The following is a 23,776-nucleotide window of genomic DNA, read 5'->3' as shown; positions in this document are numbered from 1 at the left end:
GCAAGTATTGAATTTCACAGTTTCATAAAAATTATAATTGTAGCAAGGTAGCTAATGATCTCCTCTGACCAGTCTACAAATTTTTAATCAGCTCAGGTAAAATTATCTTGGGATGATTGCAAATAAAAATGTCTGCTATGCCCTCCATAATCTGTAATTTGACATTTGATAATAATGCTAAATTATTTCACCATATTTTAAAAGCCCAGGACATTGTTCAAGTGCCACTGCCAATGAAGATTTGGATAACCAACATATTTATTCCTTTGACATACAAAAGACCTAAATGTTTTTAAAACATGGAGGACCGACTCACCTTCTTCAATTAGGAATGATACGGACTAGGTGTAAGTTTTAGATCCAACTGAGTTCAAAACATGATTTCCTAATTAACTAATTTTATGATCTTAACTTCTCAACAGTTTTCTCACCTGTAAAAAGGGGGGAAACCCTCTATATAGCACTGCTAAGGGGATTAAAAGAGATGATTTACAAAGTGTTTTGCACAATTTGTGGCACATATAGAAATGAACAAATGAGAGCTATAATTTTATTGTGGCGAAAGAAAGGATGTTTAGAATGCCACAGTTTTAATACCTAAAAACATATCACCTTTTATTATACTACCTTGGTTTCAGGAAATATTTAATGTAGCTTATAAAGATATTTAAAATACAAAGTCCCTAAATCAAAATGTAAATACAAAAAAGAAAAAGAAAGATGAGGTTAATTTTTAAAGGCAAAATGTCAGAAAAGATGAGCTTTATCAGTTATATATAGTATAATTCCTAAGATAAACAGAATGATTATTTAGGAAAATAAATCAGTAACTGATTAATTTAATTGACACTAAAGCAAAGCAGGAATTTTTTTTCTAAGAATCTTTTTAAAAGAGGGCAAAAAATGCAATGAAAAATATCTTCAACAATATCCTTACAAAAGACAAATTTCACATACTTTCTCAATATAGGCACCACACCAAATTGCAGTGACACGTTTTTTAATAAAATCAGAAATCCCATACTAGTAACCAAGAGCACTTTTTTGAATTTGAGAAATTAATATTATAAGTAGACTTGGTACTGTGTTTACAAAGAATTCCCCAGAGGGTCCATTCCTGCACGAAGCAGAAATCTATAATAGACAGACATCGTCTCATCAAACAAGCTCACCACCCTCTACACTAGTCCACATGGAAAAGGGTTTTCATAGAAGAAGGAGAAATCAGGCACTTTTTGCCTTTAAATAACTTGAATGAATGGAAATCAGTTTTATAAAGGAGATAAGAATTACACTGGAAATCATAACTCTAAGAACTTGGTAGAATTTAAGCTTTATCACCTCTCATATTTGTTAAATTCTGTTTTCTCTTAGGATATATGATCAAAACTCTGAAAATGAAAGGGGAAACAAATTAGAAAGATTGCATTCCATACCACTGCCAGTCTGGAAAGAAGGAAAGGTAACAAGGGGAAGAGACAGGAAGTCCTCTGGAGTAGACTCTGAAATGGTCCTCTGGGTCAGCACTTCTTGGCTAAAGTCAGGCAGATGAAAAAAAAAAAAAAAAGTAGAGACAGATAACAGAAAGAGAATAATAATAATGTTTGATCTTTATTAAGTGGTAACTGAGCACTTTAAGTATCTAATTTCAAGCTCATAACAATCTTATGAGGGAAGTACTATTATTATTCTCCCTTTTTGCCAATAAGGAAACATACAAAATCATTTGGTAGCCCTGCCACATTGTTTGTGAGTGGCAAAGACAGGCTTCAAAGGCAGGCACTCTAGCTCCAAAGCTCTCTCCCAATGCCCCACACCACATAAAAACTGCACTCACACAACTAATACAGTGTCTCACCACCTAAATCAGCTTTGAACTTTAAAGAGCTAACCTTTAGATGCCTGCCCAACCACTGGGGGAAATCACTGAGGTCACTGTCAATAAGAAGTTATAATTATTCATATCTATTCATGAAATATGACATTTATAGATTTCTTAATCACCAGGCTAGGAACTCAAAAGTTCACTTTTGAAATTTAAGGGCACTTTAGATATCATGTAAAATGTTAAGCAAAAACCTATCATCAACTCTGGAGCATACATATCCAATAATTGCTTTGCTCTTAAAGTCTGCAAAATCCTCCTAGTCAAATAACAGGCTTGGAATAATCTGCACAGAATCTAAACCTGCTTTGGTAACATATGGGCAGTTTAAGATACACATGTCCCTATCATGACATTTTGTTCAAAGAATGGGCATAGTCTTTTAAAAAACTAATCAAGGGTAAAAAGATAACTGCAATACTAGTCATTAAAGTCAACTGATGTCCTATTCAAATACCAAGGGACAGGGTAAACAAGGCAATAGGAAATAAGATAAAATGAGATTGAGATCACTTTACCAGTATCTTCAGTCCACATTCCACATTATTATGCATTAATAGGTGCTGTAATCCTCATTTCTGTAAAACAATTTGCATTGTTCTGTTACTATTCTAACTTGCCTAACATTTATAATGGGATCAATGTTGAAAGTGTTTATTGTTGCTATTAACAAATACAAATATGGGGCGCCTGGGTGGCTCAGTCGGTTGGGCGTCCGACTTCGGCTCAGGTCATGATCTCGCGGTCCGTGAGTTGGAGGCGCGCATCGGGCTCTGTGCTGACAGCTCAGAGCCTGGAGCCTGTTCAGATTCTGTGTCTTCCTCTCTCTCTGACCTTCCCCCATTCATGCTCTGTCTCTCTCTCTCTCTCAAAAAAATGAATAAACGTTAAAAAATAAATACAAATATGAATATTTCTCATTAAGCAAATAACCATGTATAACATTCCTCTTTTGAAGGTACCAGGCACTTAATATGTGACAAGAATAAAAAGAGGAACACAGAAAAAAAAGTGAGGCCTCTGGCTTTAAGGAGTTACACGTTTAGATGAAAAAAGTGAAATTTATAATTAATTACAGTTAAACCTGAGTCAATCATATAGTTGAAGATACTTAGAATTGGAGAGTATTAAAAAGGAGGAAGGATTAAACAATGTTTCAAGTTTTGGGATTAGATCATTTAGAGAAAAGCAAAAGGTACAATTGAACCGCCTTAAAAGTTTCTGGCATCATTAATTACCTCTATCGTTACAAAAAAATTTAGGAAATGGGGAAAATTTTGTCTAAGCAAAAGTAAGGACAAAGTTGATGATCAGGATAATTAAATTTCGATGAGAAAACTTTTTCATATCTAAAATTCTGAAAAATTATCAGTAAATCAAATAAATACTGCCTGCTTTATTGACAAATCCAATTGGAAAAATTGTTTATGGAAAGAAGAGGAAATGGAATAGAACCTCAGGCCTTGGGACTCTAAGGAGAAGAGAATTAAAAACATCATGAAATAGGCAAAGCAGAGGGGGAAAATTTTAAGTAGACAATTTTAAGAAAAGACAGGCCCCCTTTTTTAATATGTTTGCAAACCTTCAATAATACTTCTAATGTACAAGCATTTACAAAATCATCTCTCAGTTTTTCCATCAGGAAGATGAACAATAGGTATATTAGCCCAATAATTCAGAAGACACTTCCATTATGTTGAATATGCTATTAAAACTATTTTGTGACCTGTGGACCCATAGCAACCTTCAGGGATCTCCCACTGAGAAGCCAACCTTGGAAAAAAAACAACTTTGTGATTAACCCACCAAGTAAACAATCCTCAAGCATATAGCCCAGAGCTGATTTTTCCATCACGCTGAGCTTTATTTGGAAAATAGCCACTTAAAATAAAATTCTAAAATCCATGCCAACAACATAAAGTTGTCAGAAGCTTGATTTCTGAATTCCTTATTATTTTAATACTATCGACCAATGAGTCTTTAGGAAGGAAATCTTTTATTGGAGGTTAATAATGTGTTCATTATGCCTACCATACGGTTAGCAAAGAAGAGAGAACTGGCTTGGAGTTAGAATAAAGAATGATAATCTCTTAAACTTCAGGCTCCCATGCCTCCTGACTTAATAGAAATGTAGTGAGAACATGCTAAAATAATGGATATAGGTGTTTCTCACAAAGTTGTTCAAATTCAAGGAACTACTATTATAAACCTAATGTATGTATCCTAAAAACTTCTAAATGGCATAATAATAAGAATAGAACATATCAAAGAGATAATTAATGCCACTTTTATAGGTCAAGAAACTAGATCACAGTAACAAACCATCCCATTAGCATTACCTGATTAAGCAGGTATGGAGGACCTATTATGTGCTAGGCATTGCACTAAGCGCTGGGGACAGAAAACTTAATAGGAATGGGCCCTGCCATCTGGAACTTATAATTACTCCACTGACTACAAATGCACACTATCTTATAAATAATGAAAATGATAACACTGTCTGAGCTGAACAGTTATTTTATTTGGCTTAACATGTACAAGAACAGCATTTATTGAAGCACAAAATAAAATAAAAATGGAAAAGTGATGCTGCCATCTGAGTATCCATTAAAAAGCCACATAAAAATCACATTTACATTAATGTGTAAGATTGACTAAAACAAAAAACAAACAACTGCCCCTCCCCCAAAAAAACTCCAGTGAAATGTTGCTTGGAGGTTTTAGATAATTATCTTATTTCTTCAATTGATATGTGCACATGAAGTCTGGGTGTCAACTCTCAATCCCCAGCAAGATTTCCTCAGATACATGGGTGCAACAGAACCACTCCATCCCCAGGTGGTTTTGATTTGAATTGCAGGTCTCAAACAAGATAGACTTGACCTTAAATGGAATTTATCTAACTCAAATATTTCAAGTGCCATTTATTATTTTTATGAAAAATAAAAAAATTCACAATTCTCTTGGAGTTTTGCAATTCACAATCCAAGCAAGAAATTCTGGGTTCCAGACTTGAGTTATAAAGGAAAAATGAGAGCATCTCAGCATTTCAAAATTGCTAAAATTCAGGAATGAAAAAACTCTCACCATGTTATAAAGAAGTTAATAAGCAGTATTCTCCTAAGTTTGCAGCAAAATCTTTCCTCTACTTCTGATAAGAAGAATGCGAGCTAGTTTTTGTAGCTAAAAAGAGTAGTTTTTCAAAACTTGTATTTTTGTCTCTGTGATTTTTTTCCCAACTAAACTGAAACTGACCAATGAGATTTTGAAAGGACTCCATTATTTAACAGTAACCTATAATCATAGACATTCTCTTCAATCATTGAAATAGCTTAAATAATTAGAAATAATGACTAATACCATTTGAATCCCCGCCAATCTAAAAGGCAGAATTTTGCAATAGGAAAGGAAAATTAGAATGCTTAATTGCAAGAGGAAGAAAAGAAATATTCTGATTGAAAAAAAAAACAGACTAAATTTAGATTAGAATTATATTCATCTTTTTGTCACAATACCACAACCATTTGGTTTAACTGGTGTATGTTGGGGAAGGGGGAGTGTGGGGAAGAGGATGAAGGGATCAAAACATCTTGCTTAGTATTAGTCTCTCCTCATGTCCTCTAATTCCCTCCAAGGAGTGTTCCTGGGAACACTGCATTGATAGCCCATGGCTGACTGGCCAGGCAGGCACAGACATATTTTCCTATCCTGGAAATCTGTGCCTCTAAGAGAACTAATAACATGATCCCATTCCACTTACACTTCAATTGAACTTACAAATGAAATTTGCAGACTAGGATGATCAATTGTATTTCTTGGCTTGATTCAACCTCAGAGCTTCACCTCTAAAATGCTGACTGTGTAAGCTTGCTGAAACTAATCTGAGTCTTTCTTTAAGCAAGTTCTGTCCTGATCAAGTTGTTATTTTTTGGTTTTGATTTCATTAAAATGAATATGAGCTCAAATACTGGGTGGAGTTAGTCCCTATGATTATTAGAAACTACTTATCCAAAAGACTGAAACCATGACAGGATTAGATCCTGATGACTGTCCTATTTAACAGTTATAACATCTAGGGATAACAACAAAAACTAATATTTATTATATCCCTATCCTGTGACATGCACTGTGCAAGATATTAAGGATACAAGCCAAATGAAACATAACTGTCCCCAAAGGGGCACATCATTTATACAATGAATTAACATGCCAAGCATTATTCTATATGTTGAAGATACAGAACTGAACATTATATGGCCTTTTAAAGCTAACATTCCAGGAACATAGAAAAGCAACTTTTAGAAAATGACATGGTCATTTTAGATGGTGAGAAAGTTCTATAAAATAAAATTTAAAAATAAGCTGGGACTTCCAGGGAAGATAGCAGAATAGGAATACCCTAAGCTCACCTCGTCCCATGAATACACTAGGTAACCCACAACAGTAACAACCCAGAAAATGAACCCAAGAACTGGCAGAATAGACTCTCCACGACTAAAGGTAGAGAAGAGACCACATCAAAGAGGGAAGGAGGGCAGAGACATCGCTGGGAGCTAAAGAGACCTGTGGAACTGTCTACAGGAGGAAAGGAAACCAAGGCATGAAGAGAGGCAAGAAACAGACCTTTATCCCTAAAACCCCAGGCATAGGTAACCTGCATGAGGAAGGCAAATCGCTCAAAACATTTGACTTTGAAGCCAGACAGGCCAAGAATCTGTAGGGCTTAACACCCAGAACTTTACAAATTAGCAGGTTTGGCTCTGGGACAGCCAGGAGTGTGATAGGAAACTGAGTCCCCACCCTTAAAGAGGCAGAACAACAAACAGTGCTATGGAGATACAGCATAGAAGCAACAGTTTGAAAAATGCCTGGGATATACAGGTGGGAGATTTACTTACTGATCTCAGAGTGTGTGCTGGAAGGGTAGGGATCTTTGGGAGACTTTCCCAAGAACAAAAAGCAGGTGGGCACCACTTCCCTTCCCCATCCCCCTGCCTAGACACAGAAACCTGCAGGAATCAGTGCAGTGCCAATACTTGCTACCTACTTGCTAACAGCATGCCCCACCCCTGCATTCTCCTGCAGACACACCCCTTCCAATATACTCTTGGCAGGAAACCATCCAAAGAGATGCCACAACCTGGCAGTGTGCAAGCAGCCCCAACAGGGACCTGTCCCGTTCCAAAGTGATTCTGCACCAGGGAAAGGGTAAGACAGCCACACACCCCAGTCCCATTGTCGCCCCAACAGTGAGCTGAGGGCAGACATCTGGTTTGATTAAAGGCCCTGCCCACCAGTGAAAGTTTCTCAGGGGAAACACAGGGAAAGTGCCCTACAGTTCAGTGATGCCAGCAACATCTCTGGCAAACTCCTGGTTTGACTCAAGACCAAGGCAGCCCCAGACTGCTCCACTAATGACACAGGAACCAAACCCTACCCACAAGGCAAAGAGAGCCATTTCAGAAAACTGAATTTAAGGCAAAATCAAGGCAGCCACAACAGTAGGGCACACATGACACACATGAGACACCCCTGAAGCACAAGGTTCTGATAAACAAGGGACTTTGCACTGAAGGGAACTACAGGACCTTTTCTTCATAAGACACCACTACTTATGGATGGATAGGATATGAATAGGAGACAGCTGAATTTCCAAATACATAGAAGCGGACACAGAGAGTTAGACAAAATGAGGGGACAGAGGAAAATGTCCTAAATGAAAGAACAGGACAAGAGGCCTAAACAAAACAGATATAAGTAATGTGCCTGGTAGATAATTTAAAATATTTATCATAAAGATACTCACTGGACTTGAGAAAAGAGTGGAGGACCTCAGTGAGACTCTAAACAATGAGATAAAAAAACAAAAAGAGGGGCGCCTGGGTGGCGCAGTCGGTTAAGCGTCCGACTTCAGCCAGGTCACAATCTTGCGGTCCGTGAGTTCGAGCCCCGCGTCGGGCTCTGGGCTGATGGCTCAGAGCCTGGAGCCTGTTTCCGATTCTGTGTCTCTCTCTCTCTCTCTGCCCCTCCCCCATTCATGCTCTGTCTCTCTCTGTCCCAAAAAATAAATAAACGTTGAAAAAAAAATTAAAAAAAAAAAACATAAAAAGAACCAATAAGACATGAAAAACTTAATAACTGAAATTAAAAATATACTAAAGGGAACAAATAGTATGCAAGAGGAAGCAGAAGCATAGATCAGTAGCCTGGAGGAGAGAGTCATGGAAAGCAATCCAGCTGATCAGGAGAGAGAAAAAAAAAATACAAAATGAAAATAGACTTAGGAAACTCAGCAACAACATCAAAAGTGTAATAACACCCACATTACAGGGATCCCACAAGGAGAAGAGAGAGAAAGGGGAGCCAAAAATTTATTTGAATAAATAATAGCTGAAAACTTTCTAAATATGGGAGCGAAAAACAGAAATCCAGATCCAACAGGCATAGAGAGCCCCCCCAAAAATCAACCCAAGGAGGCCCACACCAAGATACATAGTAATTAAACGGCAAAAAGCAGTGATAAGAAGAGAATTTAAAAGCAGCAAGAGAAAAGAAAAGTTACATACCAGAGAAAGCCCATAAGGCTATCAGCTGATTTTTCAGCAGAAACTGCAGGCCACAAGGGAGTGGCATGATATATTCAAAGTGCTGACAGGAAAAACAAAAAACAAAACAAAACAAAACAAAACAAACTTGGAGCCAAGATTACTTTATACAGTACAGCTGACATTCAGAATAGAAGGAGAGATCAAGAGTTTCCCAGACAAAGTTTAAGGAATTCATGAGTACTTAGACCAGCCCCACAAGAAATATTAGAAGGAACTCGTTGATTGTAAAGGAAAAACCATAAGTATGAAAAGTAGGAAGCACAAAAGCAGCAAATTAAGTATCTCTATAAAAATCATTTAAGGGATTCAAAAAATAAAAGGATGTGAAAGTAAGACAACATGCACCTAAAACATGGGAGAAGAATAAAGAATGGGTTCAAACTTAAGCAACCGTCAACTTAATATAGACTGCAATATGAATAATATTTTGTATACAAACCTAATGGTAACCACAAAAAAAAAAACCAGTAACAGATATGCAAAAAATAAACAGCAAGAAATCCGAGTATATCCCTAAAGAAAGCCAGCAAACCGTGACAGAACAGAGCAAGAGAAGAAAGGAACAGAGAATAAATACAGAAAACCATAAAACAAGTAACATAATGGCAATAAGTACGTATCTATAAATAATTACTTTGGTTTTTTTGGGTTTTTTTTAACAGTTTATTTATTTATTTATTTATTTATTTATTTATTTATTTTTTGAGAGAGGGAGAGAGAGCACAAACAGGAGAGGGGCAGAGAGAGGAAGAGAGAGAATCCCAAGCAGGCTGCACATTTTCAGCACAGAGCCCAACACAAGGCTTGAACTGATGAACTGTGAGATCATGACTTAAGCTGAAACCAAGAGTCAGACACTTAACTGAGTGAACTACCTAGGTGCCCTTATAAATAATTACTTTGAATGTAAATGTACTAAACATACCAATCAAATTCCATAGGGTGATGGAATGGTTAAAAAAACAAGACTCATCTATATGCTGCTTAGAAGAGACTAATTTAGACCTGAAGACACATGCAGATTAAAAGTCAAAAGATGTAAAAGCATTTATCCTGTAAATGGAAGTAAAAAAGAAAGCTTGGACAGCAATTTTTATACCAGACAAAATGGACTTTAAAACATAGACTGTAGGAGCGCTTGGGTGGCTCAGTCGGTTAAGTGTTCAACTTTTGATTTCAGCTCAGGTCATGATCTCACAATAGTGAGACTGAGCCCTCCATCTGGCTCTGCACTGACAGTGCCAAGCCTGCTTAGGATTCTGTCTCCTTCTCTTTCTGCCCCTACCCTGGGCACTTGTTCTCTCTCTCTCTCTCTCTCTCTCTCTCTCTTAAAAATAAATAAACATTAAAAAAAAAAGACTGTAACAAGAAAAAAGGACACTATATGATCACAAAGGACATAATCTAACAAGAAGATATAACAATTATAATTATTTATGCACCCAACATGATAGCACCAAAACACATAAAGCAACTAATAACAAACATAAAGGAAGTAATTGATAGAAATAAAATAATAGTAGGGGATTTTAACACCTCACTTATATCAATGGATAGATCATTCAAACAGAATATCTATAAGGAAACAATGATTTTGAATCACACATTGGACCAGATGGATTGAACAGATATATTTAGGACATTCCATCCTAAAACAGAAGAATACACTTTCTTTTTTTTTTTTAAATATATGAAATTTATTGTCAAATTGGTTTCCATACAACACCCAGTGCTCATCCCAAAAGATGCCCTCTTCAATACCCATCACCCACCCTCCCCTCCCTCTCACCTCCCATCAGCCCTCAGTTTGTTCTATTATTTAAGAGTCTCTTATGCTTTGGCTCTCTCCCACTCTAACCTCTCTCTTTTTTTTTTTCCTTCCCCTCCCCCATGGATTCCTGTTAAGTTTCTCAGGATCCACATAAGAGTGAAAACATATGGTATCTGTCTTTCTCTGTATGGCTTATTTCACTTAGCATAACATTCTCCAGTTCCGTCCACGTTGCTACAAAGGGCCATATTTCAATAGCCAAATTATGGAAAGAGTCTAAATGTCCATCAACTGATGAATGGATAAAGAAATTGTGGTTTATATACACAATGGAGTACTACATGGCAATGAGAAAGAATGAAATACACTTTCTTTTAAAGTGCACATGGAACATTCTCCTGAATAGATCACATGTTAGGCCACAAACAAGTCTCAACAAATTCAGAAAGATTAAAGTCATAACATGCATCTTTTCTGAGCACAACAGTATGAAACTAGAAATTTACCACAAGAAAAAATCTGGAAAGAACGCAAATACATGGAGGTTAAATGACATGCTACTATACAATGAATGGGTCAATGAAGAAATCAAAGAGGAAATAAAAAAATACATGGAGGGGCGCCTGGGTGGCGCAGTCGTTAAGCGTCGGACTTCAGCCAGGTCACGATCTCGCGGTCCGTGAGTTCGAGCCCCGCGTCAGGCTCTGGGCTGATGGCTCAGAGCCTGGAGCCTGTTTCCGATTCTGTGTCTCCCTCTCTCTGCCCCTCCCCCGTTCATGCTCTGTCTCTCTCTATCCCAAAAATAAATAAACGTTGAAAAAAAAAAATTAAAAAAAAAATAAATAAATAAATAAATAAAAAAATACATGGAGACAAATGAAAATGAAAACAGTCCAAAATCTTTGGGGTGTAGCAAAAGCTATTTTAAAAGGGAAGTTTATAGAAATATAGGCCTACCTCAAGAAACAAGAAAACTCCCAAATAAATAACATCACCTTATACCTAAATGAGCTAGAAAAAGAACAAGCAAATATGAAAGCCAGTAGAAGGAAGGAAATAATGAAGATTAGAGCAGAAATAAACAAAATAGAAAATTAAAAAACAAAACAAAACAACAACAACAAAACAACAAAAAACAACAGAATAAATCAATGAAACTAGGAGCTGGCTCTTTGTAAATATCAGCAAAATGGATAAACCTTTGGCCAGACTCATCAAAAGAGAAAGAGAGAGAGAGAGAGACAAAGAAGACTCAAACAAAAAATGAACAAGAAGGAATAACAACTGACACCACAGAGATACAAAGGATTAAAAGAGAATATTGTGAAAAATTATATGCCAGCTAATTGGACAACCTAGAAAATATGGGTAAATACCTAGAAACATATAACCTACCAAAACTGAAACAGGAAGAAAAAGAAAATTTGAACAGAACAATTACCAGCAATAAAATCGAATCAGTAATCAAAAATCTCCCAATAAACAAAAGTCCAGAACCAGCAGGACTCAGAGGTGAACTCTACCAAACACTTAAATAACAGTTAATACTTATTCTTCTCAAACTATTTCAAAAAAACAGAATAGGAAAGAAAGCTTCCAAATTCATTCTATGTTACCCCAATACCAAAACCAGACAAATATATTATAAGAAAAGAGAACTACAGGGCAATACCTCTCATCAACAAAGATGTAAAAATCCTACACAAAATTCAGCAAAATGAATCCAACAATACATTTTTAAAAAATCATTCACCATGATCACATGGGATTTATTCCTGGGTTGAAAGGGTGGTTTAATATTCACAAATCAATCAATGTGATGCATCACATCAATAAGAGTAATGATAAAAACCATATGATCCTTTCAATAAATACAGAAAAAACATTGACAAAGTGCAACTTCCACTCATGATAAAAACCCTCAACAAAGTAGAGTTACAGGGAACATACCTCAACATAATAAGGCCTTATATAAAAAACCCACAGCAAACATCATACTCAATTGGTAAAATTGAGAGCTTTCCCTAGGTCAGGAACAAGAGAAGGATGTCCACTCTCACTACTTTTATTCAACATAGTAGTGGAAGTCCTAGCCATAACAATCAGACAACAAAAAGAAATAAAGGCATGCAAATTGGTAATAAAGAAGTAAAACTTTTGATATTTGCAGGTGACATAATACAATATATAGAAAACCCTAAAAACTCCACCAAAAAACTATTAGAATTGATAAATGAATTCAGTAAGGTCACAAGATACAAAATCATTATCTAGAAATCCACTGCATTTCTATACACTAAAAATGAAGTAGCAGAAAGAGAAATTATGAAAACAGTCCCATTTACAATTACACCAAAAATAATAAAATACCTAGGAATAAATTTAACCAAGAAGGTGAAAGACCTATACTCTGAAAACTATAAAACATTGCTGAAAGAAGTTCAAGATGACACAAATAAGTGGAAAGATGTACTATGCTCCTGGACTGGGAGAATCAATATTGTTAAAATGTCCATACTACCCAAAGCAATCTACACATTTAATAAATCCCTATTAAAATACCAACAGCATTTTTCACAGAACTAGAATAAATAATCCTAAAATTTGTGTGGAGACACACACACACACACACACACAGTAGTCAAAGCAATCTTGAGAAAGAAGAATAAAACTGGTGGTATCACGATCCCAGATTTCAAGATATACTACAAAGCTATAGCAACCAAAACAGTATGGTACTGGCACAAAAACAGACACGGTTTTCAAAAGAACAGAATACAGAGCTCAGAAATAAGCCCATGATTAAATGGTCAATTAATCTTTGACTAAGGAAGCAAGGATACGCAATGGGAAAAACAGTGTTGGGAAAACTTGACAGCTATATGCAAAAGAATAAAACTGGATCACTTCATTACATCATACACAAAAATAAACTCAAAATGGATTACAGACCTGAATGTGATACCTAAAACCATAAAAATCCTAGAAGAGATTTTTCACAGGCAGTAATTTCTCTGTCATCAGCTGTGGCCACATTTTATGTCTCCTAAGGCAAGGGAAACAAAACCAAAAATAAACTATTGGGTCTACACTAATTTAAAAAGCTTGTGTTCAATGAAAGAAATCATCAACAAAATGGCAAGCCAACCTTTTGAATGAGAGAAGAAATTTGCAAATGATAGATCTGATAACAGGTTAATATCCAAAACATATAAAGAACTTATACAACTCAACACCAAAAAAACAAAAAAAACAAAACAAAACAAAAAAAAACCCTAAATAATCCTATTAAAAATAGGCAGAAGACCTGAAATGAATTGACATCTTTCCATAGAAGACATATAGATGGCAAACAGACATTGGAAAAGATGCTCAACATCACTTATTATCAGGGAAATGCAAATCAGAACCATACAGAGATATCACCTTATACCTGTCAGAGTAGCTAGAATCAAAAATCCAAGAAATAATAAGTGTTATCAAGGATGTGGAGAAAAAGGAACCCTCATGCATTGTTGGTGGGAATGTAATTAGTGTAGCCACTGTGGAAAACAGTATGGAGGTTCCCCAAAAACTTAAAGACAGAATTAGCATATGATCCAGGAATTCCACTAGTGAGTATTTACTCAAAGAAAATTAAAACCCTAATTTAAAAAGATACATGCATTCCTATGTTTATTGCAGCATTATTTACAATAACCAAGACATGGAAGAAATGTAAGTGTCCCTTTGAAAGATGAAGATAGATAAAGAAGATGTGATATATATATATCACATAAAAAAAAAAGAATGAAATCTGGCCATTTGCAACAACATGGATCGATCTAGAGAGTATAACGCTAAGTGAAATAAGTCAGAGAAAGATAAATACCATATGATTTCACTCCTGTGTGGAATATAAGAAACAAAACAAAGAAAAAAAGAGACAAAAGCACAGAATTGTAAGTATAGAGAACAACTTGATGGTTACCAGATAGGAGGCAGGTGGGGAGATGGGTGAAATAAGTGAAGGAGATTAAGAGAACACTTATCATGATAAGTATTGAGTAATGGATAGAATTATTGAATCACTATATTGTATAACTGAAACTAATAGAACATTGTTAAATATACTGGAATTAAAGTGTAAAAATTAAATTTTAAAAAAGCTGAGAAATGGGCAGAAAATGCCAATAATGGGAAAGTCTTTACATTTTAAATATAGCGGTCAGGGAAGTTCTCACCATGTAGGTGATATTTGAGCAAAATCCCAAGGTGAGAGAATGAGCCAAAGCAGCTATCTGGAGAAAAAGTAATCAAGGTAGACAAAGAAGAAATAAAGTATGCTTGGGGCTGGTTTATGCCTGACATTAGAGGAACAGCAATGAGGCCAGTGTAGCAAGGAGGGAAAGAGTGGTAGGAGATGAGGTCACAAAGGCAATAGGGCACCAGATCATGGTGAACCTTCCTAAAAATCATAAAGATTGTGGTCTTCCCTCAAAGTGAACTGAGAAGCCACTTGAAGGTTTAGAGAAAAGAAGTGACTGATTTGACTTATAAGTGTTTTAGCAGATATATTTATCTATCTGTTTTTATTGGGAAGAAGACTATGTCAGTATTCCAGGCAAGAGACAGTGGGGATGGACTAAGGTAGTAGTAGAAGGGGAAGTGTCAAGACAGAGTCAGGGCTTATATATATCTGTTAGAGCTCTCTGAATATACGGAAGAAAATACCACTCTACCAAAATGAAATAAAGAAAAGAAAATTAAACAGAATATTGGGGAATCCCATGAAATCAAGAGGGAGCCTGGAGAACCAGACTTGGGAACAGGATAGGAACAAGGTAAGGAGCCACATGACCATCAGAGCAATTTGTACCACTCAGCTCAAGATTCAAATAACCAAGAGAGTTCAGATTTCCAGGCTTGAGTCACATGCCCATTTCTTTGCCCATACTCAGCAGTAAGAGTAAGAACCAATGGCTTCTCTAATGGGAATTCAAGGAGGTTTGATTTACCACCACCACCCTACAAACCCCTGGAACTGCAATAGATGGGAGAGAGATGACACCACGAAAAGAAATTAGGATGCTTTTAGGAAGTAAGGATGAATATGTATGAAGCAATTTATGTCTAGTAGAAAAAGGCAGAATTACAAACAAAATATACCTCAGAATAAATGTGGTCTCAGAAATTCACCCATACTTTTCCATAAAGAGGTATTGGTGTCCGATTGTTATCTTACCACCCTCTAGGTCTAACCATAATTCTGGTATTTACCAGACTACAGTGGAGATTAATTTATTTTGTTTTTAGGTAGTCTCACTAACAAAGTTTTTGCTCAAAAGTCCCAAATATCAGATACATCATTTTGAAAAATATTTAATTTTTTTAAGCCTATGAAATTCATAATACATACACATTTTCCCCTCAGAAAGATCCAAGGATATATATTTGAATCAGTATATTTTGATTTTGAGTTATGTGGATAACCTTGTGAATTATTGACTATAAACAGGTGAATAAAGGTCCAAATATATCCTCTTAAATCACCCTTTTCACTCTCACTCTCTAGCTCCTGCCTTTTGAACAGGAAATAGACATGGGAAAGCATAATAAGAGAATGACTCTTTATCATGTCTCCCATGTCTATTTCCTGTTCAAAGGACAGGAACTACCAAGAGAGAGTGAAAAGAATGATTTAAGAGGATATATTTGGACCTTTATTCTGAGCATGTAAACCCTGCAGATCATATTTCCAGGGAACAAGCTGATAATATGAGACTTCAGATGCTCCAGAGGGACAGCTGATACTCCAATCTAATCAATTTTGACAAATTTGAAAGCAAAATCCAGAGACATTAGATCTCCCAATTTGTTTTAAACAGCTGAGATTCCAGATTTGTATGTAAAACCTCTGGGTTTTAAGTGCTGAAAACTTTGTTTTGAGATGGATTTGTTTAATTGTTTGGTTTTTAACACTATGTTGGAAACTTCTGTTGTCTTTTGTTTCAGTTCTTGAACACTAAAAATGACCTCTGTTCTCCATTTCAGACACCTTCAAGGTATGACCAAACCTCAACAGAGGTGACCAGATGCCTTGACTTCTTTTTACTGTTTCAATGACAACAGCACCACATATATCTTCCCTTTGTGGAAGTCAGATGACATCTATGGCAAAGACATGTGATTCCCTGAGAATTCCCTTCATACTTGAAGTGCAACCAAAATGATCAGTGATTTTGGAACAATTTCAAAATGGCATTTCCAGTGAAGATATGGACATGCCCTGGCTTGCTGCTACCTGTATGATGTCAGAACCAGAAAGGGAGAGTTCAGGAACTTCTTATGGTGAGACAACCTTGGTGACAGGGGCAGTTGCTGAGGGATGCAGGAACTCATCTAAAAGAGGAACTCAAGCAACAAGGCAACTGAATCTAAGCAAAAACTATGCTAAAATAGTACATGGGGGGCGGGGGGAGCCACAATACAAAAGAGGCCCTTCCCATTTCTCCACCCCAACTTTCTTCCTCAGTCCATTCCCCTAGTTTTTTTTTTGAGATACGTGGATTGAGTTTTGTGGGGTTTTTTGTTTTGTTTTCTTTTGTTTTAGAGAGAGTAAGTAAGCAGGGGAGAGGAGCCGAGAAACAAAGAATCTTAAACTGGCTCCTTCAGCACAGAGCCTGGAGTACGGCTCAATCCCAAGGCCCTGGGATCATGACCTGAGCAGAAATCAAGAGTCAGACTTCCAACCAACTGAGCCATCCAGGTACCCCCATGGATTGACTTTTTTCAGTCAACTGAGCACTGTAAACACCAGGCCTCATGCAAGACACAATGGGAAAAAAACATCAAACATACGAATTTCCAAAAGAAATTAATTGAGAAGAAAGTTTTATGAAACGTGTTCAGAAAATTGGTTAGTCAATGGAGATTTATGTAAATATTTTTAAAGGTATTTATAAGTGAACTAATCCAGACAACTCGGCTTCCTTTTACATTTTTTTTCCTTAGAACAGTGGAAGCTTTATTCACAAGCTCCACTTGAAAGAAACAACTTTTTCCGTCCCATGGTTAAGGATCTGTAGAATCATTTCCTTTCTACAATGCAAACTTGACACGTGACTTACCTGCTTACTTCAGGTGAGTGACAAACCATAATCATGATAGGGAACAATAGGGCACTGCCCTAAAAAAGTACTTTTCATCCTCTCAAAACATTCACAAACATTAACCAATTAATTAGTAGGTGAACTCAGCCTTTTTTTTTTTTAAGCACAAATGAAAAACTGAAGATATTTAAAAGCTTTCCCCACAAAGGGATTCAGTGTCTGACTCTGAATTAGAATTTGGACCTTCCTAACATTAGCAGTTCAGAGATTCAACTCATGTAAACATTTGAAAGGTCAGCTGTTCATCAAATACTTTTCCAACTACAGCAAACGTATCCTTATTAAGTTTCTTTTGCAAAAGTTCCAAGGTGCTGAACACTCATCCATTGCCACCAATAATTAACAATCCAAAACAACCTAAATACAGAGAATTTTTTGTTGGAATTTTGAAACTTCAGACTATCTTAGGAACAGGGCTTGTGGGAGTGCTAATGGGCAAAAGGCAGGCTAGGAAAAAAGACATCAGGCTGAAAACTTTTCCCAAGATTGGTCCTTCCCTGTTTCAAACAGTTTTGCAGCAATAAGAAAAGTGTTTGCTCTTTTCAAATAAGAACTCTATGCTTTCTGGAAATGGGCAGAAAATTAAAAACCAAGAAAAACAATATCACTTGGCCTAACATTTAGAAGATTTAAAACTTGGAGTCATTATTAGGCATTACAGTCATACTTTATTCTATCCAGTTAACTTTGATTTGAACATGTATCCTTCTGCCCAAGGTTTAATGATTAAAAAAAAAAAATTACTCAAACTCCATATCTACCATGAGATATTCCCCTCTCATTATTTCTACATACCCCACAAAAAGTCACAAGCCTAATTTAAACAATACCATTTGTGGAACTTAAGAATTGAACAGCTACCAGCTTTAAAGGTTTCCCCGAGTCTCACACCCACACACTGTCTTATACTAGTTTCTACATGGCCATGTGTAACCTGACATGGTTACATGATGAGCTATGTGGCACATCAGCAAGGAGAGAGAATTCTAATAAAAGCAGGATATAAATCTCTATGTCAAACTCAAAATTACCTTGCAATTATGGTAAACCTAAATATAAAAAACATTAAACTTCTAGAAGAAAATCTTTGTGACATTAAGTTAGGCAAAGATTTATTTCTTAAGCAAGAAACAAAAAGTGCAAAAAAGAAAAAATAGATAAAACAAACTTAATCAAAATTTAAATGTTTGCTCTTGAAAAGACAAAATTAGGAAAATGAAAATGCAAGTCACAGGCTATGACAGAAAGTTTGCAACTACCTTTGACCAAGAGTTTATATTCAGAGTATTTCTTTTTTAAAAAACATACATACAACTCAATAAGAAAAAAAAACAAGCCAATTTCTTAAATGAACAAGATTTGGACAATGACTGAAGAAGATATGCAAATGGCTAATAGGCCCAGGAAAGATATTCAATGCCATTAGTCATCAAGAAAATGCAGATTAAAAACACAATGAGCTACCACTAAACATAACTAAAGTTAAAAGACTGACAAAATCAAGTGTTGTCAAAAATTGAAGGAACCAGAAATCTAGTACATTATTGAGAGGATGCAAAAGAGTATAGCCACTTTGGAAAGCAATATGGCAGTATCTAATAAAGTTAAATACAGATTTACCATATGGCCCAGCAAACTCATTCCTAGGTATTTACCCCAGAAAAATGAAGACATATTTCCACACAAAGACTTGTACATGAATGTTCACGGTAGCATTATTCATTATAACAAAAAAACTGAGAATAATACAAATGCCCATCAACTAGTAAATGGATAAAGAAATCATGGTATTTCTATAACATGTAACACTACTTGTAAGAAAAACTACTGATTAAAAACAACAACACACAGTATGAGAAAATAAAAAAAAAACTTTTGCATAGCAAAGAAAATCATCAATAAAACAAGGCAACCTACTGATGGGAGAAGATATTTGTAAATGATATATCCAGTAAGGGATTAATATCCAAAATATATAAAGAACCCATACAACTCAACACCAGAAAAAAAAATAATAATCCTATTTAAAACTGGACAGATGGCCTAAATAAACATTTTCCATAGAAGACATCCAGATGGCCAACAGACAACAGGAATGGCTAAAATAAAAAAGATAAGAAATAAAAAGTGTTGTCAAGGATGTGGAGAAAAAGAACCCTTGTGCACTATTGGGTGGGAGTGCAAATTGGTGTAGTCACTGTGGAAAACAGCATGGAGTCTCCTCAAAAAATTAAAAATAGAATTACCATATGATCCAATAATTCCATTATTGGATGTTTACCAAAAAACCCAAAAACACTAATTTGAAAAGATATATGCATCCCTACATTTATTGCAGCATTATTTAGTCAAGCTATAGAAGCAACCCATGTGCCCATCCATAGATGAATGGATAAGGAAGATGTGGTATATGTATACAATGGAATATTACTCAGCCATAAAAATCATTGCCATCTTGTCATTTGCCACAACATGGATAGACCTAGAGGGTATAATGCTAAATAAAATACATCAGTCAGAAAAAGACAAATACTACATGATTTCACTTGTATGTGGGATTTAAGAAACAAAACAAATGACCACACAAAGAAAAAAAGAGACAAAAAAACAGACTTTTAAATACATTGAACTGGTAGTTGCCAGAGGGGAGGTTGAGGGGGGGGAGGCGGGGATAGGTAAAATAGATAAAGAGTATTAAAAGCACAATTATCAAGATGAGCAATGAATAATGAGAGAGTTTTTTAATCATTATATTATAAACCTAAAGTTAATATAACACAATGTTAATTACACTTCATTTTTGAAAAAAATAAAAATAAAACCCAAACAACAACAACACAGATAAGTCTCAAAAGCTTTATTCTAAGAAAAACAATCCAGACACAAAAGACTACCATATTGTATAATTCCACTTATATGACACTCTGGAAAAGATAAAACTATAGTGACAGAAAGCAGATTGATGATTGTCTGCAGTGAGGATCAGAATTGAGGGTTAACTGCAAAGGGGCACAAGAGTACTTTCTAGGGAGATGGAATTTTTCTATATCTTGATTGTGTGGGAGATTAGGCAGTTATACATAACTACCAAAATTCTCAAACTACACTTGGATAAGCAAGTTTATTATATGTAAATTATACCTCAATAAGGCTAAAAATGTCAATGTCAGGAAGTCTTTATCCCTGCTATTCTACAAAATCTTGCTCTTTGAAATAAGCTAAACACTTATAACCACAGTTTCATAATAGATTTGAGGTTTCCTTTCAGAAGGAGCACACTAAACATTTTACATCTGTGATTTGTTTTTGGTATTGTTTCAGTTTGATAAGTAATATTAGAAAACTGAACAATGATTTAACTAGCTCCTTTCTCATCTTCAGAACCCCATTTTCTGAAGAGGAAAACCTCACCTGAAGTTTATGCATTAACAGTATAATACAATTCAAGAAACATTTACTGACGGTCTGCTAAGGTTTGAATTCTGGAGCCAGATTGCCTGGGTTCAAATTACATGTCTACTACTCAGCAATAGGACCTTGGACAAATTACTTAACCTCATGGTGTTTCAGTTTCCCATCTATAAAATGGAGAAAATGGTAATACCCAACTAATGAGGCTGTTTTGAGGATTAAATGAGTAAATACATTAAAAGTTCTTAGAACAGTGCCAAACACATAAACACCTTGCCTTAACTATAATTATGTATAAAGTGCTAAAACTACAGAGGAGGAAAAGACAGAGTTCATTTTTGTTGTTATTTGTCTGTTTTCATGAGCTTACGGTTCACTTGAGAGGGAACAAATGAAAAGCACATGTCTAAAATGGACAAAAAGAAATGTTTAAGTACTTATAAGAGCACAGATGCGAGAGCTATTCATGGTGGCAGTAAGGAAGGTTCATCAAAGAATGCTACAAAGAGGGGAACCTGGGTGGCTCAGCAGGTTAAGTGTCTGACTTCAGCTCAGGTCATAATCTTGCAGTTTGTGCGTTCAAGTCCCACATCAGGCTCTGTGCTGACAGCTCAGAGCCTGGAACCTGCTTTGGATTCAGTGTCTCCCTCTCTCTCTGCCCCTCCCCTGCTTGAGCTGTCTCTCTCTCTCAAAAATAAATAAAGATTAAAAATAATTAAAAAAAAAAAAAGGAGTGCTACAAAGAGTAACTAAGTCTTGGAAGAAAAACAGAGTTCTCCAAATCAAAAAAAAAAAAGAGTAACAACAGTAGTGGTAATTTAGTCTGCTAAAGTCTGCTAAATTCTATGCACTGTGCTATATATTTTACACAAGCCATTTCTCTTGTGACTGTCACAATAACCCCATAAGACAGGTACTACATTACCCATTTTATACACGAAGACACTGAGTGTCAGAGACTGTGAATCACTTGCCTGAGGTCATCAAACTAGTACATGCCTTAAGCTAGAATCCAAACAGCATTGCAGACGCTGAAACCTGTGCAGAGAAAATAGCATGGCCAAAACTGAGGTGGTGAAGTGCTTAGTGAGTTTTGGGAAAAAGCAAAGAGCTCAGTATGACTAGAACACAGATAAAGCTAGGAAGATGAGGCCTTGGGTCCTATGACCAGTTTTCATGTCTCTGACACAGAACTCCATTACACTATTCCTGGACAGGAAGCCTTTTATGACCAATTGCTTCACTAGATTGCATTTAGTAGGCTTAGCCTTCCTTTGCCAGATCTTCATATCAGTAGCAGAGGTTCCTTAAAGTGTGTCCCAGTGACCATCTGGGCTGGAATCCCTGGGAAATTTGTTAGAAATACAAATTTTCCGGGTACCACACAAGTCTACAGAATCAGAACCTCTTTGATCAGGGCCCTGAACTTGCCTTTTTAACTTCCCTAGGTGTTTCTCATAAATACAAAAGTTGGAAAGCCCTAGCAATTGTAGAAATACTCAGAACCCTGACTCTCAGGACTCCTAGAGCTGAGCTCTAGGTCTATAAACCACCTTGGGAATCCTTTTAACAGTGACATTCTGATTCAGTCTGAGGGGAAGGGGTGACCTGGGTTCACCAGATATTATTGCAGATATCCCTGGCCCACATACTATGCTTGGAGTCACAGGGTTGGAGGATATCCCACACAGGAGGATATTCTTCTCCATTTCTATCTTCCCTCCTGGTCTTGCATTTATCTTCAGACTGTCTCCTTGCCTGGGTTTACTACTCCTTAAAACAACCTTCTGTTTATTTACTGTCTAAAAATGTTGTACTTTTGCCACCAAGAGGTGATGGTCAAACTATTTTTATTTTCATATGCTCACTATTAAAAAAATAGTACCTTTATAAAAAAAAATGTTTCTTGGATGTCTAGAATTGTTCACTGAAATTCTAAGATGACCTAAGGAGTCTGACTAGCAATATTATACAAAATAGACTAATGATGACCAAGGATGAGAAAACCTGACCTTGTGGTATAATGTGTATAGTCAGTCATAGGGTCCTACTGACATTTTCTTCAATACGTTCTTTTAAATCACATAATGAAACCAACAGGGCTACTGTCTCTAAAGTCATCAAGGATTGACTAAGGAGGAATCTTATAAACAATCTCCTTATTTAGACTTAAAGGAACCTGAGTTTTCTGGTCTCCTGTGCAGACATGCTCTGCAAGCTTCTCCTTGCTGGCACTCCTGAAGGAAAGGAGCTGTGTGAAGCTGCCTGCCAATGCTACAGCAACCTGGCACCAGGCAATGGGAAAAGCCACTCCAGCTGAAAGGCGTCTTTTGCACTCTGGCTGAGAATGGCTCCTTTAGAAAATGGTTTTTTTCAGTTTCTAATGCTATTTTTCTGTGTGCTATCATATTTTCAAAGCACTAATCCTAAAACCTTATGAAGAAGATTCTTTGTAAGATCCCACTTTGTATTTTTGTAGTTGTCTGCTTTAATGGGCTCACCTAAGCCTTTCCTAATGCAAATCCATTAACTTGCTCTCATTCTTGGCTTTGCAATTCAGAGTTACTTTATCTCTGTGGTTAAAACCCTTCTGTTTGTTGTTCTCACTTAATTCAGATGAATTAAATAGGCACTTTTATAAAGGGGATACATTACCCACTCTATAAAATAGATGGGCCTACATGTCAAGGATTCCCTGGAAACTACAGTCTATTTGATTTGGTACATTTTAGGCGACAGAAAATACAGTTTGGTTGGAGATCTCACATATTGGCCCTGAAATCTTAATTCTAAGACTGCAAAGAATCTACAAAATTACTACCATTGTTGTTAAGAAACATGCTGTCGATGAAAAGGCAAATCTATATTTTGAAAACTAAAAGTAAGTACCTAATAAGCCCTTTTAGATGAAGTAAACTATCTATGACTCATAGGAAAAGACAAGGAGGAT

The sequence above is a fragment of the Lynx rufus genome, unplaced genomic scaffold, assembly GCF_022079265.1.
Source record: "Lynx rufus isolate CCGP_SWC_20201006 ecotype Redwood Valley unplaced genomic scaffold, mLynRuf1.p SCAF_1, whole genome shotgun sequence".
NCBI classification, from domain to species: Eukaryota; Metazoa; Chordata; class Mammalia; order Carnivora; family Felidae; genus Lynx; species Lynx rufus.
The sequence above is the reverse complement of the archived record's forward strand: the minus strand, read 5'-3'. Positions refer to the sequence as shown.